This window comes from Artemia franciscana, chromosome 2 (assembly GCF_032884065.1).
Source record: "Artemia franciscana chromosome 2, ASM3288406v1, whole genome shotgun sequence".
Classification (NCBI taxonomy): domain Eukaryota; kingdom Metazoa; phylum Arthropoda; class Branchiopoda; order Anostraca; family Artemiidae; genus Artemia; species Artemia franciscana.
Window position 1 is genome coordinate 34286202 of NC_088864.1, and position 18556 is coordinate 34304757.

General features: G+C 35.1%; 1 long non-coding RNA gene across 3 annotated transcripts; it reads left to right on the forward strand.

Annotated features, from left to right (window-relative positions):
* Window positions 1-424: 424 nt before the first annotated feature.
* On the forward strand, window positions 425-18509 carry LOC136040544 (uncharacterized). 3 transcript variants are annotated; one of them, XR_010620803.1, is made up of 4 exons: window positions 425-534; window positions 8616-8750; window positions 9755-9975; window positions 15764-18509. It is a non-coding gene; the product is annotated as an uncharacterized LOC136040544 (long non-coding RNA). The 3 variants fall into 3 exon arrangements; XR_010620799.1 differs by lacking the exon at window positions 9755-9975 and having other exon boundaries at window positions 15764-18508; XR_010620804.1 differs by lacking the exon at window positions 15764-18509 and having other exon boundaries at window positions 9755-12049.
* Window positions 18510-18556: the final 47 nt, after the last annotated feature.

An 18556-nucleotide genomic window follows, 5' to 3' on the forward strand; every position in this document is an offset into this window, starting at 1 on the left:
CCACTGAACTGTCCTAGGGGGTAGGCGACTTTTCTGCTTCTATGATCCATTTCTTTACCAAAATAACATGTTTTAACTTGAAACCAATTCTTAACCTGTTGCCAGTTCAAGGATTCTATATTACAAATTTGAATAAACTATTTTATGGGTCATATAGATATCTGGTATTTGCCAAACTCATAGCCTAGCCTATATCAAAATAGCGATTTTGAGTTTCGGTTAAATCGGCTTCAAAATATAGTAGGATGGAATTTAAGATATAGGACAAGGCGACCTATACCAAATCTACTTTGGTATGGCCACATTGTAGCACATTTTGTAAAATGAACCAGAAAATTTGTGATTCTACCAGAATGTACCTTTAGGTGTAAAATGTATCAAAATGGTACAATTGTACCGCTATAGGCAACACTGTTTTGTTAATGTAGAGGGCGAAAGTTGAGCTGGTTTTCTTTAAAACAGCAAAAGATGGCTTGCCGTTTGAAGAAATAGGCTAAACCTTTACCTATTTATGCCTAGAGTCATCTTAAATAAGTGAGAAACACAAGTTTATGAAAAGGGCAATTTTATTAAAATGACTTACAGGCATCTATGGGTTCTAAGTGATAAATGCAATGAATATGATCTTCTGACAAGTAAGAATAGCCTATCCTAGTAGGCAAATGATCGTGACTACTTCCCAAAATTAGCACAGATGAAAATGGGAAAACACTTGGTTCATTAAAAATTGCTGCATATTAAAAATGAAGAATCCCATATCTTTATGTTTATATAGCCTAGGGCTGTATGAGACCATTAGGAGGGGGCTGGGAATGAGTTGTTAAAAACACAAACAAAATCATGAAAATAAAATTCTTCAATTCTTAGTTGTTTCAATTTGTCAATTCTTCATCTTCACCCTTATGTTATTCCTAGAAGAACATTCATTACTTTACCCCCCCCCCCCCCTTGTAATGGAGTAATGTATATCTGATTATGTTTACTTATATATTCCCACTATAATTTACTTCACCATTATTCTTCATTCTTTATTTTGCTATTTCAAACACATGTCAGTTTATGTTGTGAAAAGAATCATGCTATTTATAGAATATAGGCTAGTGGAAATGTATATAGTCAGCTATGTATTGCTCCACTTTAAGGGAGGGGATGATGAAGCAATGTGTCTTTAGAAATGAGGTAAGTAAGAATTTGTGATTGTTTAAAGTAGCCTAGCCTATTTTTTAAATCTTTTAGTGTTGTCTTTCTAATGTTCCCATCTGCTTAACAGTTACCTTAAATCACATTGTACAGCAAAATAAAGATTGAATCCTGTAGAATTGCTGGTTAGTTATGACAATGGTTGGACATCTTAACTGCATCCCACTCAGTTTACCACAGCTTTGATGACCATTCTCCATCAATGGCTCTTTTAAAGGCAGCAATACTGGGGGAAGTGACTGCTTCTTTGGTGAGTAAATTCCACAAACTCACTATCCTGTTAGTGAAGAAGTTACTGCATAGTCTAGTGGCTGCTCTCTTCTGATATAGTTTCCAACTGTGCCTCCTAGTTCTGGCAGACTGGTCAAGTTGAAATGGCTTATTTAATGGAGATTTAGAATTCAGGAGCTTATGTGTCATGATAATATCACCCTTTTAAATCTGTAGGCAAGAGTGGGGAGTTTTGGTTTCTTCAGACAGGATGAGTAATTCAAGAATTTGCATCCCTCAATTGCTTTTGTAGCCTGTCTCTGAACTGCTTCTAAGTTCTGCTGGTCACCTTTGTTGAGGGGGCTAGTAACACACATACCAAACTCCAAATTAGGCCTGACCAATGCCTTACATAATTTGGTCATCACCATAGGTGACCTTTTAGTGATTGTTCTTTTTATAATGCCAAGGGTTTAGAGTGCTTTGGCTACAACTGTCTGTGTGTGTAACATCCTCCTGCTTGCTATGTTGTGCATATGCTTTAGCTTATGTATTGCTATGCTATGCTTGTGCTTATATTATGCTTTACTTTGCAGATTGTTGTAACCTGGGTTTCTAATATACTGCTTAACAATTGACAAGATGGGAATTTCTACATGGTGTCAGAAAAATGGAATCCACTGTCCCATACCCTGAACTGAATTGGGAAGCAGACAACCTCAAGGAAGCTTGGAATAGATTCAAAAGCCATGCAACACTCATGTTTGCAGGCCCCTTGAGTGGAAAGACAGAGACTGTTCAATGTGCATTTTTACTAATATGGCTTGGTGAGAAAGGATGGGACATCTTCAGCACCTGGTCTCTCACCAAGGCTGAAAAAAACCATATTGCAGTGTATACGCAAAAGTTCAATGAATACTTTAGTCCATCTGCAAATCCAATCTTCTCATGTTATGTTTTCCACAAATGGGATCAGAACGACATTGAAACTGTGGAACAGTATGTGACAGATCTAAAACTTTTGGTTCATGATTGCAAGTACAGTGCTGCAATCCGTGATGAAATGGTACAAGATAGACTTATCTGTGGAGTTAAGTCACCAAAGATACATGAAAAACTACTGCAGATGGGACCAACACTAACTCTTCCCCAAGCAACCACTACTGCTTGAGCCCACACAGAAACCCAGGCACAACTAAAGTCAATGTCAACAGCAGCAACATCCAACCACCAAATACAAATCAAGCAGGAAATTGACTTCGTCCAGTATAACAAACAATCCAAAGGACCTGCCAGACCCAACATGGTGAGAAGACAAGATTGCTATTTGTGTGGTGGGGATTATTCACCCATGCATAAATGTCCCACAAAAGGGAAAATTCGCAGCAAGTGCAACAAAATGAACCATTGTGCAAAAGTATGCAGAAGTGGAAAGAAATCTATCAACGCGATTGAGTCAAACAGAGCAGACCCAAATGATGTAAGGTGCAGTGATGATGAACTCTTTATTCACGAGGTGTTGATAGAAAATGCAGATGACTAACCCTACTCAGTCCTGCACATCGATCAGCATCAGATTCAAGGTAGATACTGGGACTCAAGCCAACATCCTCACAAAATCTCTACTGAACAACATCAAGCCTAGCCCACAGATCCAGCCTACCCGCCAAATCCTTACCAGTTTCTGTGGACAGAAGATCCCAGTACTTGGTACTTGCCAGCTCTTTTGCTCCCACAACAATGGTAACAGTGAGCTGCTTACCTTTTTCATAGTAGAAGAAGCACCCACACCAATCTTGGGATTCGTTGCTAGTTGTAAGTTGCAGCTGATAAAATGCATCTTTACTCTCAACAAGTCACCAGACAACCTGTTTAATGAATTTGCAGATCTCTTTGATGGAATTGGGGAATTGAGAGGTGAATGCAAGATTGTTCTGAAAGAAGGAGCACAACCAACAAAACGCATCCCTGTTGCAGTCCTACCAAGGTTCAAGGAAGAACTAGAGCGTATGGAACGCCTAGGTGTCATCAAAAAGGTCACTCACCCTACAGACTGGGTTAATTCTGTTGTTATTGTCAAGAAACCAGACAAGTCACTTTGGATCTGTATTGACCCGCATGACCTGAATAAAGCTATAAAAAGGCCACACCATCCTATGCCAACCTTTGATGAGGCTATTCAAAAGCATGAAGGAGCAAAATTCTTCACAAAACTTGATGCAAGGCATGGGTACTGGTCTCTAGTTCTTGATGAAGAATCATCAGAGCTCACAACATCTGCGACACCATTTGGGATATTTAAATTCAGGAGGATGCCCTTTGGCCTGATTTCTGCTCAAGATGAATTCCAGAGGCGAATGGAAGAAGCGTTTGAGGGGGTACCCAGATTCTCAGTCATAGTTGACACTATCATAATTTCAGGAAAATCCGAAACTGAACATGATGTGAACACACAAGCTACACTCATCAGAGCCAGAGAACAGACTGTAAAATTGAATAAAGCAAAATGCATACTTAAGTCCAAATCAATACCTTACTTTGGTCATGTGATCTCTAAGGATGGCATCCATCCTGATCCAAACAAAGTTAACACACTGAAGGAAATGCCCCGACCACGCACCCACAAGGAACTTCAGACACTATTAGGGATGCTAAACTACCTGTCCCGTTACATCCCAAATCTATCATCCCAGAACGAACCATTACGAACTCTATCAAAGCAGCAGAAGTTCGTATTTGAATAAGTACATGACAACGCGTTCGATACCATCAAAAAATCAATATGTAGCACCATATCCCCTTTTAATCCGTCAGTTGGTAACCTAGAGCTACAAGTTGATGCTTCCAAATCAGGCCTTGGAGCAGTCCTTATTCAGAATGAGAACATCATTTCGTTTTCCTCCCGCTCATTGAATACAACAGAGCAGGAATACTCTCAGATCGAAAAGGAACTTTATGCTATCGTTTTTGGAATTCGTCACTTCCATCAGTACCTGTATGGCCATAGCTTTGTTGTAGTCACTGACCACAAACTACTTGAAACGCTTATTAATTGACCAATGCAAAAATCATCTCCTCGTCTCCAAAGAATGTTGCTCCAGATTCAGCCATATGAACTTACAGTCATTTTCCGGCCTGGTAAAGAGATCCCAGTCCCAGACACACTGTCCCGCCTATACCTTCAAAGCCAAGATGAAAGTCTACAAAAAGAAATTGAATCATATGTCCTCATTCCCATCAGTCTGGCAAGGCTATTGCAATTGAAGAAAGAAACACTCTTAGACCCTATCCTAGCATGTCTTGCAGACATAATCAAATCAGGATGGCCATCAACAAAAGCTCAAACACCTTCCCTCATTGCACAATACTTCAGTTCCAAGCATGAACTCACTGTGATTGATGGAACCATTCTAAAAGGAGATCGCTTAGTAATCCCCAAAATCCTCCGCCCTGATATCTTGCACAACATTCATGCTTCCCATCTCGGTATTGAAAAAACGAAGCAAAGGGCTAGAACAATCGTTTATTGGCCAGAGATGACTGAAAGTATCGAAGAATATATCAAACGTTGTCCAGCATGCCAAGCATACCAAAGGAACAACCAGAAAGAATCTCTCCAGCCTCATGGTATACCTAACCACCCATGGGAACATGTTGGAATAGACATGTTCTATCTGGAAGGAAGTCACTTCCTCGTTACAGTTGACTATTACAATCGATTTTTCGAAGTTGATCAAATAGGGACAGCTGCCTCATCCCATCAAGTCATATCCCGTCTAAAAGATTATTTCGCAAGGCATTGGATCCCTCGCATCATTACTTCAGACAATGGTCCACATTTCAACTCCCTTATATTTCAAGACTTTACCAACAGGTGGTCCATTGAGCACAGAACGTCGAGTCCCTATCATGCCCAGTCAAACGGATTGGCAGAGAAAGCTGTTGGGATAGCAAAAAACATGATAAAGAAGACCCGATTTTGCAGAAGCGAAATGAGCAATGCCCTTCTTGAGTACAGAAATACCCCAGTAGATGGAATGGCGTCTCCTGCCCAGCTATTAACGAGTAGGAACTTCCAATCAACAATACCCTGTACCCTTGAGCATCTCACTTCCAAAATAGTTCCCAAATGTGAATTCGTTGAAAGTCGCCTGGAGTGCCAACTAAGGCAGCAAAAGTACTACAATGGTCACTCAAAGGACCTTCAAGAACAGAAACAAGGGCAATCTGTGGAAGCACAGATCCAAGGAAAATCTTGGGAACCAGCTTTCGTGTTGCACAAACACGAACTGCTAAGATCGTACGTCGTGCAAACTCTAAGATATGAAAGCATATCGTCAAAACCGAAAATACCTGAGAATGTTCCCAGATGACACAGATCTAGAACAATATCAGCATACCAACTCAAATGGGGTACCGCAGTTGAGTTCCACATCATCTCCAAACGCGTTCTCAACCCCGTCAAAAAGCCCACCCTCAACTGTCCATATTCAAGCCCCAGGGTCAAGCCCAAAAGTCAGTAGCCACATTCAGTACGAAGTACCGCCACCCGCCATGACACGTCTTGGGAGAATAATCAAACCTCCAAAAAGGCTTAATTTATAAGTTGTCGTTGTTGTTTTTTTTTTTTTTTTTTTTTCTTTCTTCTCCCTTTTTGGGAAAGAAAGGGTGGATACACGTAAATGGAAGATTTTGGTTAAGTTTTGTTGTCATGTTAAAGTGTCCAGAAGAAAGGAGATGTAACATCCTCCTGCTTGCTATGTTTTGCATATGCTTTAGCTTATGTTTTGCTACGCTACGCTTGTGCTTATATTATGCTTTACTTTGCAGATTGTTGTAACCTGGGTTTCTAATATACTGCTTAACAATTGACAAGACGGAAATTTCTACATGTGTGCATAGTGAATTTTAATTCTTTATCAACTATGACCCCCAAGTCTCTCTCTGCTTCAGATAAGATAATAGTCTGTCTTGATCCATCCCTAACATATGATAAGGGTATTTCTCATTTTGCTTTCCAAAGTGGATTGTTTGACATTTATTTACATTGAATTCAAGCTTCCACAAAGTTGCCCACTGGGAAAGTACCCATAGGTCATTCTGCATAGAGGCTCTCCTATTGGTTGTATTGACAGGTCCAATGAGTTTGGAGTCATCAGCATAAAGACTTACTTTATTTTTGATTGTGGTTGGTACATCATTAATATAAATGTTGAATAAAGTTGGTCCCAAGATCCTGGGGCACTCCACTTAATACTTCTTCTGAAAAGAATACCTGTCCATTTTTTCCAAATATTTTCACCCTTTGTTTTCTCCTGGAAAGAAACTGAAGCACCCGCTCTATGATTTCATTATGTATTCCAGTTGCAAAATAACTTGGTCCTTAATTGATGGTGACATACTTTATTGAAGGCTTTTGCAAAATCCAATAGAACCAAGTTGACAGGAATTGCTTGATCTAGATGCTCAGTAACATAATCATATGCATCAATCAAATTAGTCTCAACCAAGCGTCTATGTCTGAAGCCATGCTGACTATCACTGAGCAGCTCATTGATGGTCAGGTATTCACAATGTGAGTATTCACAATTCCTTCTAAGATTTTACCAGCTACAGATGTAAGACTAATAGGTCAATAATTGGAAATGCTGTTACCAATGAAATTTCCAGGAAAAAACTTAAAGCATAAATTATGCCCATGATTTTTGTTTCTTCTTTTTTTTGCTAGCCTATTGTGTAAGATGGTTAGTCTAGGAGAAAGATAGTTTCAGGAATTAAGTCAGAGGCTAAACTATGTCTCTAAAGTTTTTTCAAACCCTGTATCAACTCATCCTTTATTTCCAAGGCTTAGAAAATTAGAAAGAGGCAAGTCAAACATGGCCTAACATGGGAAAAAGGAATAGGCAATTTTCCCCTTAGTTTTGATATAAGTTTTTTTTTATTCTTGGTTTTTGAAGCATACTTCAAGTGATATGAGCAAGATTTCAAGCCATAGTAGAATCTCTTTGTTCCCAAATTAATGGGTCATTTTTCCAGCTTCTTTATAACCTTATAACATGAGGATGAAGCAAAGTTATGAAGCTTAAGCAATTTCTTTATGCCTTGATTGCGCTGTTGATCTATTTTCTGAAAATTTCAAATATTAACAACTCACTGCTTCATCAAGTTTCCTGAGGCCAACACAACTGATAATATTGCTCTTCCATCCTTATCTGTTCAAAACTTTGCTCTTTATTTCCTCCCAATAAGTTCAAAATTCCTTCCCTCCTTTTGATCTCTTCTCACAACATTCAATGACAACCTCTTTTTTGTTTGGCCTTAGACAGATGGTCAATCTTTCGCAGTACTTTGTCTTTCACCCACAAAATGTGTCACAGCCATCCCAACGTTTCTCTCATTGTAGCCCCAAAAATGGGATGGAACCACATTTTTTGCACAGCTTAATGTTTGATATATGGTCAGTCAAAAAGATAACCAAAACTTTCTGTAGACATATTGTCTAAAAAAACATCTCAGGAATCTTTATCCATCTTCTAAAGAACCCATGTTTCAGGACTGTGCTCACTGTAGCTTCCAGTATTCTACTCTTGGTTTGTAAACTCATTTTCCCAACTTTTTTCAACTCTGAAAAACATCCTGGGCCTTCTTTCCCAATAGTACTATCTTGACAAACAAAGTTATCCATTTCATCAATTATCTTCTCTTTCCCAAACATAACCTCTTCACCTTTGAAGGATATCATGTCTCAGAGCTCAACAGCTAGGAACAAGCTATTCAGTTTAAAAATGCCCACCACGAAAGGTTTGTCATTGAATACACATTAGCATCGTCTTACGCATGGTAAATCATTATATCAAAGAGGTTTTATCGTAGAAGACAGTACATCTGGTCTCTGGAGCGCTAGTAAGTACTATTACTGGTCTAAAAGTACTAATATTTGCCTATGATGCATGTTGAGAAGCTCATTGTAAAAGATATATCACTCTGTGTATTCGACTACGTGTCTTGTTGTTTGACGGTTGTCATTAGGAATTTGCTAATATGCCCATTTTTTCCAGTTTTTTTTCTCTATCTGCATCAAAATGCAAGTTTTCCTATTCTTTTGCTTGTTTCTATCTGCGTTAAAATACAAGCTTTTCTATTCTTTTGCTTGTTGTAGGGTTTTTGGGTCTTTTTATGATAAGTTCTTGTGATTTTCTTTTTAGATTGCAATGGCAAGATGTCGACTAAAAGCTATTCTCTTTATGGTTTTGTTAGTGTTTATATCTTCCTTTTTTCTTCGTTTTGATTGGCGTATAATCCACAAGGATCAGCCGCTCTTGTATTCAAATGTGTCGCAGGTGTGTATATTTAGCTTTTGATTAACCATTTTTCTAGTCGTTTTTTCAAAGCAACTAAAAAAAATACAATGTTTGTGTAAATAAAAATAGAGCTCCATGTACCATTTTCCATCTTGAGCTCACCATGTTCTTTTGCTAAACTCCTTGTCAAGGGACTTAAGCCCGGCAATGTAAAATACTTTTGGCTCTGTATATTCAAATTTTGAAATAATTTAAGCACAATAGTATATGACCACAGTATTGATATTATACAGTATAGAAAATTTTGTTGCGAAATGGGACACATCACAGCGCGGAAAGGGAAGTTTCCCTTAATCACAGCAATATAGCTTCAGTTCCTACTTGGTATTGAATCAAATCACAGCAAATGTATGACATTTATACCGAGAATCAGATCAAAATCAGATGTCTTTAAAGAGAGTTATGAGATTGTGACTAGTGAATAACAGTTGCTGGAAAATGATTTGTTGTTGGCTGCAAAAGCAGCAGAAAAAATCATGGTATCTCTGCATAGAAATCCTGCAAATAAGTAAGTATCTTTAGCTTATTTTATCATATATCTTGTAAAAGCAACTTGTTTGTGTTGTCAAAGGTGATTCTGCTTAATTCGATTATTATGATTTCTTAACTTTTAGGGGGTGTTTTCCCCCTTTTTGGAAATCAGGTGAATTTTCTCAGGTTCGTAGCCTTGGATGGGTAACATTAAACTTAATGACCATTATATATTTGGAATCATTAATATAAGTCAATTTTTTTATGCATGAATTGAAAAAAAAAATTCCATTTTCCAGAGTTTCGGCTACTATTCAGTCGCGTCACCCTTTACATACAGGAACTGTTTGATAACATTCTATTTAAAAACCGCTACACTTGTTTAGTTATGCTCTTGATTAAACACAAATATAAGAATGTTGTTAAAATTATAATTAGAATTTATAAAGCTTTTTCTTCCGTGAGAGTGTAGTACTTTATTTTGTATTACATTAATTTTCTAATTTCATTAGAGAGCTTGGAGTTAAGGATGCCACTTGTGGCACAACAAATATACATGAAGATAGAAGTCGTGCTTTCGACATGACGCAAGTTGAATTCATTGCCTTGGTGTGTTAACTTCTATCAAACCCATAAACCCCCACCAGTTGGCTGCAGTCTCTAAAAAAAGTTTGCCTTGTCATTCAACCGAGAGATGCTGGCAACTGTGACCTCACAGAAGCTTCAACGAATGGTTAGACCCATTTTTAACTATACCCTTAGCATCTTGTAAAGTATCTTTAAATTAAAAAGGCTAAAGCAAAAAAGTAAAATTTAAGATATTTTTCGTGTCTGTGAGTTTCTCTGTATTTCTGATCACATGCCGAAAATCCAAAACTGTAAGAGAAAATAACTGCATGCAATCAGAAGAAAAATAAAGTAGTAATTAAATCTATCATTCAATTTTATTTTCATTGAATCAGATACTAACGGTTGTCAAGATACAGCAAGAATAGTGGTGAAAACTAATCCTTCAGGAATTTATGGTTAAGCTGTGAAGACTTGTTAAAGCTCGGTAGCGAGTTTTCCATGACGCTCACAGCATCAACCTAATATTGTAAATATACATTATATTTAAATAATTTATACAATTAATCTATATATATAAAAATAAGTTGTCTGTGTGTGGATCTGTGGATGGATCAGGTGACGTCACCTGAAAAAACTGGATCAGGTGACAAAACTGAAAACTGAAAAAACTAAAAAAAGGCAAAAACTACAAAAAAAAACTAAAAACTAATAAAAAAAATAAAAAAGCTAAAAAACTAAAAAAACTAAAAAAAGGCAAAAACTACAAAAAAAACTAAAAACTAATAAAAAAGCTAAAAAACTAAAAAAACTAAAATAAGGCAAAAACTACAAAAAAAACTAAAAACTAATAAAAAAAATAAAAAAGCTAAAAAACTAAAAAAACTAAAAAAACTAAAAAAACTAAAAAAAGGTAAAAAACTAAAAAAACTAAAAACTAAAAAAAAACTAAAAAAAAGGAAAAAACTGAAAAATAAGCTAAAATAAAGGTAAAAACCAATAAAAAACTAAAAAGAAAACTGAAAAAACTAAAAAAAGGCAAAAACTACAAAAAAAAACTAAAAACTAATAAAAAAAGTAAAAAAGCTAAAAAACTAAAAAAACTAAAAAAAACTAAAAAAAGGTAAAAAACTAAAAAAAATAAAAAATAAAAAAAACTAAAAAAAAGGAAAAAACTGAAAAATAAGCTAAAATAAAGGTAAAAACCAATAAAAAAACTAAAAAGAAAAAAAGAAAAAACTAAAAAATTTTCATCTAAAAAACTAAAAAAAACTAAAAAAGGTAAAAACTAAAAGAACTAAAAAAGAAAAAAATAAATGACGACACTCAAAGAGAAAGCGACCAGGACAAAAGGAATGTTCGATTAGCAATCAACAAAGCACCGGGACACAGGGAGTATAAATGACGACCAGGACATAAGTAAAAAAAAAAACTAACAAAACTAAAAAGAAGGTAAAAACTACAAAAAAACTAAAAAGAAAAAAACTAAAAAAAGGCAAAAACTACAAAAAAAACTAAAAACTAATAAAAAAGCTAAAAAACTAAAAAAACTAAAAAAAGGCAAAAACTACAAAAAAAACTAAAAACTAATAAAAAAAGTAAAAAAGCTAAAAAACTAAAAAAACTAAAAAAACTAAAAAAAGGTAAAAAACTAAAAAAAATAAAAAATAAAAAAAAAACTAAAAAAAAGGAAAAAACTGAAAAATAAGCTAAAATAAAGGTAAAAACCAATAAAAAACTAAAAAGAAAAAAAGGAAAAAATTAAAAAAAATTTTCATCTAAAAAACTAAAAAAAACTAAAAAAGGTAAAAACTAAAAGAACTAAAAAAGAAAAAAATAAATGACGACACTCAAAGAGAAAGCGACCAGGACAAAAGGAATGTTCGATTAGCAATCAACAAAGCACCGGGACACAGGGAGTATAAATGACGACCAGGACATAAGTAAAAAAAAAAACTAACAAAACTAAAAAGAAGGTAAAAACTACAAAAAAAAGAAAAAAAAACTAAAAACTAATTAAAAAACTAAAAATCTAAAATCTAAATAAACTAAAAAAGAAAAAAAAGGAAAAAAATAAAGGAGAAAAACAAAACTAAAAAAACTAAAAAAAGGTAAAAAACTAAAAAAAAATAAAAAATAAAAAAAAAATAAAAAAAAGGAAAAAACTGAAAAATAAGCTAAAATAAAGGTAAAAACCAATAAAAAACTAAAAAAAAAAGGAAAAAACTAATAAATGACGACACTCAAAGAGAAAAAAAAGGCAAAAACTACAAAAAAAACTAAAAACTAATAAAAAAAATAAAAAAGCTAAAAAACTAAAAAAACTAAAAAAAGGCAAAAACTACAAAAAAAACTAAAAACTAATAAAAAGCTAAAAAACTAAAAAAACTAAAAAAAAGGCAAAAACTACAAAAAAACTAAAAACTAATAAAAAAAATAAAAAAGCTAAAAAACTAAAAAAACTAAAAAAACTAAAAAAACTAAAAAAAGGTAAAAAACTAAAAAAACTAAAAACTAAAAAAAAACTAAAAAAGGTAAAAACTAAAAGAACTAAAAAAGAAAAAAATAAATGACGACACTCAAAGAGAAAGCGACCAGGACAAAAGGAATGTTCGATTAGCAATCAACAAAGCACCGGGACACAGGGAGTATAAATGACGACCAGGACAAAACTAAAAAATCTAAAAATCTAAATAAACTAAAAAAGAAAAAAAAGGAAAAAAATAAAGGAGAAAAACAAAACTAAAAAACGAATGTATATACAGACCGGTACACCGGGATACAAATGACGACCGGGACACAGGGAATATAAATGACGACCGGGACACAGGGACACAACTACAACGGGGAAACAGGGGGATATAAATGACGACCGGGACAAAAAAACTAAAAAGAAAAAAAAACTAAAAACTAATAAAAAAACTAAAAAATCTAAAAATCTAAATAAGCTAAAAAAGAAAAAAAAGAAAAAATAAAGGAGAAAAACAAAACTAAAAAACGAATGTATATACAGACCGGGACACCGGGATACAAATGACGACCGGGACCCGGGACACAGGGAATATAAATGACGACCGGGACACAGGGACACAACTACAACGGGGACACCGGGGGAAACAGGGGGATGTAAATGACGACCGGGACACCGGGACAGGGAATGGTCGATTAGCAATCACCATCAACAAAGCTCAAGGGCAATCATTAGAATCATGAGGTATAGATCTGAATACAGATTGTTTTCCCATGGACCATTATATGTTGCATGTTCAAGAGTCGGTAAACCTGACAATCTATTTATATGCAAAGACAATGGGACAGCAAAGAATGTTGTATATTCGCAAGTTTTACGTAGTTAAAACCATATATATATATCTATCTATATTCACAGGTGGGACATAGGGACACAACTACAATGGCGCGTAACTATTATGGCGCGTAACGACTTACGCGCGCGGGGGGGCTTGGGGGGGGCGCGAAGCGCCCCCACCAACTAGGTGTTGGGGTGGCGCGAAGCGCCACCCCAACAGCTAGTATATATATATATATATATATATATATATATATATATATATATATATATATATATATATATATATATATATATATATGTATGTATATATATATATATATATATATATATATATATATATATATATATATATATATATATGTATATATATATATATATATATATATATATATATATATATATATATATATATATATATATATATATATATATATATATATATATATATCTATATTCACAGGTGGGACATAGGGACACAACTACAATGGCGCGTAACTATTATGGCGCGTAACGACTTACGCGCGCGGGGGGGCTTGGGGGGGGCGCGAAGCGCCCCCACCAACTAGGTGTTGGGGTGGCGCGAAGCGCCACCCCAACAGCTAGTATATATATATATATATATATATATATATATATATATATATATATATATATATATATATATATATATATATTTAAAATATATATTTATATATTTATATATATATATATTTAATATATATATATATATATATATATATATATATATATATATATATATATATATATATATATATATATATATATATATATATATATATATATATATATATATATATATATATATATATATATATATATATATATATATATATATATCTTCTATATATATAAAAATAAGTTGTCTGTCTGTGGATCAGGTGACGTCATGTTTCTGTGTCGGCTGACGTCATGTTTTCGACTGACGAAATTACAGACCGGGTCATCGGGACACAAAAGACGACCGGGACACCGGCACAAAGGGAATATAAATGACGACCGGGACACCAGGAATGTTCGATTAGCAATCACCATCAACAAAACACCGGGACACAAATGACGACCGGGACAGAGGGAGTATAAATGATGACCAGGACATAAGTAAAAAAAATTAAAAACTAAAAAAAAGGTAAAAACTACAAAAAAACTAAAAAGAAAAAAAACTAAAAACTAATAAAAAACTAAAAAAGCTAAAAAGCTAAAAAAAACTAAAAAGAAAATAGAATGAAAACGGAAAAAAAAATGAAAAATAAAGGAGAAAAACAAAACTAAAAAAAAGAAAAAAAACTAAAAAAAGGTAAAAAACTAAAACCTAAAAAAAGACCAATTCCAAAACGAATGTACATACAGACCGGGACACAAATGACGACTGGGACACAGGGAATATAAATGACAACCAGGACACTCAAAGAGAAATTACAGACCGGGACACCGGAACACAAATGACGACCGAGACAAAAATGACGACCGGGACACCGCGACACAGGGAATATAAATTACGACCGCGACACTCAAAGAGAAATTACAAACTGGGACACCGGGACACAAATGACGACCGGGACACAGGGAAACAACAACAACAGGGACGCCGGGGGGCACAGGGGGATATATAAATGACGACAGGGACACAGGGAATGTTCGATTAGCAATCACCATCAACAAAGCTCAAGGGCAATCATAAGAATAATGAGGTATAGATCTGAACTCAGATTGTTTTTCCCATGGACAATTATATGTTGCATGTTCAAGAGTCGGTAAACCTGACAATCTATTTATATGCACAGACAATGGGACAGCCAAGAATGTTGTACATTCGCAAGTTTTACGTAGTTAAAAATATATATATATATATATATATATATATATATATATATATATATATATATATATATATATATATATATATATATATATATATCTATATTCACAAGTGGGACACAGGGACGCAACTACAATGGCGCGTAACTAATATGGCGCGTAACGACTTGCGCGCGTGGGGGGGCGCGAAGCGCCCCCACCAACTAGGTGTTGGGGTGGCGCGAAGCGCCACCCCAACAGCTAGTACTATATAAATATTATAAATATTTACGCTTATTATAAATATATATAATAATTATGTAGTGCTTTAGCCTTAGCTCTTCCCAAGATTTGAATTTGGCTTGTTTTTCGATACTTTACTTTTTATCGTACTGTGAAGAATCGCCGACATAATAGTTGCAAAATTGGACTTTCACAAAACTAATACATCTTGATTCGGGGAATATTATTGTATTTATAATCTAATCTTCAAAATAGGTAATCCCTTCAGATCTGCGTCAAAGCAACAGTGATGACTAAGAGCAAGCTTTGTTTTTTTATTATTGATATTTTACATCAATCTTTATTGTGTGAAACGCGCATAAAGCAATTGTGGAATTTTGATCTTCTGTATATAAATTCACTTTTGATGTTATTTGTTTATCTAGAAACTAGAATGGTGAACGGGACAATCGAGGGAGAGGGGCTGCATACTTTATTTGAAAACTGTTTAAGGATTGTTTAGTGCTTCTCTTTTTAAGCTTGTGATGGGTTATTATAGCACAGAAAAGCTTTATTGCCTTATTTTAATACTTCGAATTTGTTATAGATTATCATACTGGTGGTGGCATAGATGAAAGTGAACACCCAGTGACTCCGACAACGACTCTTAAGCACCAGAAAAACGTATCAGTGAACGGAAGTCATTCGAAGCAAGATCCCATTATGGAACACTTGGTCAGTCCGAATCACCTACTATTAACGAGTTCAGGAGCTCCAACGAAAAATGCACGCCTTGAAAGCTTAACTATCGTGAAATTATCAAGCAGTTTGTGGTAACGAACTGTAAATAAGGTAGTAACCGAAACCCTAAAAACAGAATTTTGATACTAATAAGTATCAAAACTTTTAGTGAAAAAAATTCGATTTTTTTATCTAGTCAGATTACAGAACAACAAAATCAACCGCTCTAAAATGCGCATCTTAAATCTTAAGATTTAAGTAAAAGAGAGAACCGTGGCGTGCAAGATAAAAACTGAGGAGGATGCAAACCAAGATTAGAATATTGGAAGCTACAGTGATGACAGTGGTCAAATATGGCTCTGAACCATGGGCGCTCCGAAAAGTGGATGAAAATTTACTAGATGTTTTCCAGAGAAAATGCCTATGGATTGTTCTGGATACCCGGCTGAACGACCGTATTTCATACAGTAGGTTGCATGAAAAATGTGGTTCAATCCCGCTTTCTAGGGCTATAATGAAAGAAAGGTTGAGATGGCTAGACCACGTTCTGCGGATGAAGGATGATCGATTACCGAAGATTATCCTTTTTGGCCAACCTTCTGGGATAGCTTTAGCTCTCTTTAAAGCTCTCTTTAAGATAACTTTCGTAGAGCAATGATTAAACAACATTTTATGACGGATGAAAAAACTACAGCTTTGACCCTCTATTTACTGATGCCTCACGGGTATAAAAAACTGTGTTAAGCAGAAATTTTTTAAGTATTTACCGTTAAGACTTCAACAATGTATTTGTCTAGAGTAAATCTGGAAGAGGGTTTTAATGAAATTGTATTTTTAATGCTCCAGCAGAGAAGGGTCCAAATGTACGAGCAAGCCCTCTGTTGTACCTTAGTGATTGATGATATGGTAATCAAGTTTTAGACTAGACTACGTTAAGGACAGGGATGCTGTGCTTGCAAGGAATGAAAGTCGAATTATCCAATATGCAGCTGTTTTTATGCTTCAAGGTATAAAGAAGTGCTGGAACCAACCTGTGGATTTTTTTTTACTTGTTGTTTAACGAGGCCAAAATTTAAATCGGTTGTATTGGGATCCATGCATAAATGTAGGGAATCTTGTTTTTCATCAAAGCAGTAATTTTATGTAAAGGAGGAAATTGTCTAGGTTTGAAAAAAGACTTGGAGGTTTTTCAGGATAAACCTTTTTCCTTAAGAGGGGATGAAAAGGATTATTTTATTTATGACACACCTCACCTTTTCAAGAGCATAAGAAAAAATTTGATCCGCTATGATGTCATGTTTGAGAGATGGAGAGCATGCTGGGCATATTTTTTTCTCTTTTATCAGCCAGAACACAAATTTTGGATACAAACTGCCCATAAACTTATTAAACCTCATGCATACCCCACAAATCTGCAGAGAATGAAGGTTAACATGGCTGCATAAGTTTTAAGGCATTCCGTTTCGACTGGCATAAACTATTATGTCAGCAAAGGCCAATTACCGTCGAAGGCCCTTAGAACAGCTGATTTTGTTCTTTTTTCGACAAGCTATTTGACTGTGTGAATTCGCTAGGCTATTCTAGCAAGAAAATTCATAGGTTCCCCATTTCTCCAACTGACACGTCTTTGAAATTCTTGCAAAGTTTAATGAAAACTTTGTCAAGTCTGGACATTGTTCATTAAAAAAACAGGACGAAGTTTAAACTCTAGAATTTTTTTTTTGCATTTTAGTTGTTTTTTTCTTTTTAGTTTTTTTAGCTGTTTACCTTTTTTTAGTTTCTTTTATAGTTTTTTCTTCCTTTTTTATTTTATTTTTCTTCTTTATTGTGCCTCACGATTCTTTATCGTTGCTGAGGAACGTGCCTCAGCAACATGTGTGCAAGGTGCTAATTTTTAACTGCGTAAAACCTGCGGATATACAACTGGTAATTTCTCTTATATACTCTGGTAATTCCTCGACACGCATTCTTTTTTTACTTTCTCTTTCAGTCGCAAGCCAGGTTTCGCGTTGCTCTTGTAATACATCGACACGCTTTCTTTTGGTAATTTCTATCTGAGCCGCAAGCCCCCCCCCTAAAGCAACACGTATGCAAGGTGCTACTTTAAATTGCGTAAAACTTGTGGATATACAACATTCTTCGCAGTCCCATTGTCTGTGCATATAAATAGATCGTCCGGTTTACCGACTCTAGAACATGTAATTATCCATGGGAAACACAATCCGTATTAAGATCTATATCTAATGATTGCCCTTGAGCTTTGTTGGTGGTGATTGCAAATGCTAATCGAATTGGGAATTGCAATCTTTTAAATTGGAAAGGCAGATCCATTGGAATCATGGGAATGCGAGGAATAAGAACAGCCTCACCCTTATAAGGCCCTGTCAAGATTGCTGCGTCTATTACGTTTTCCATTATTTTTTTTTACGGTAAGTCGCGTGCCGTTGCAAAGCTTTGGTGGGTTAATATTCGCAACAGTATTATTGGTACGCCTAAAGATCCCCTAGAGATCCAGGGAATTTAAAAATTTTGATGGGTATCCGCTTCATTTGATTCCAGAACTGTGTCGACTGACTTGTAAATGACTGCCTGGTCTCGAATCTTGGTTATAATAATATTGTTGATTTCGTGGACGTATTTGTTCTTGGCTGTCAGAATC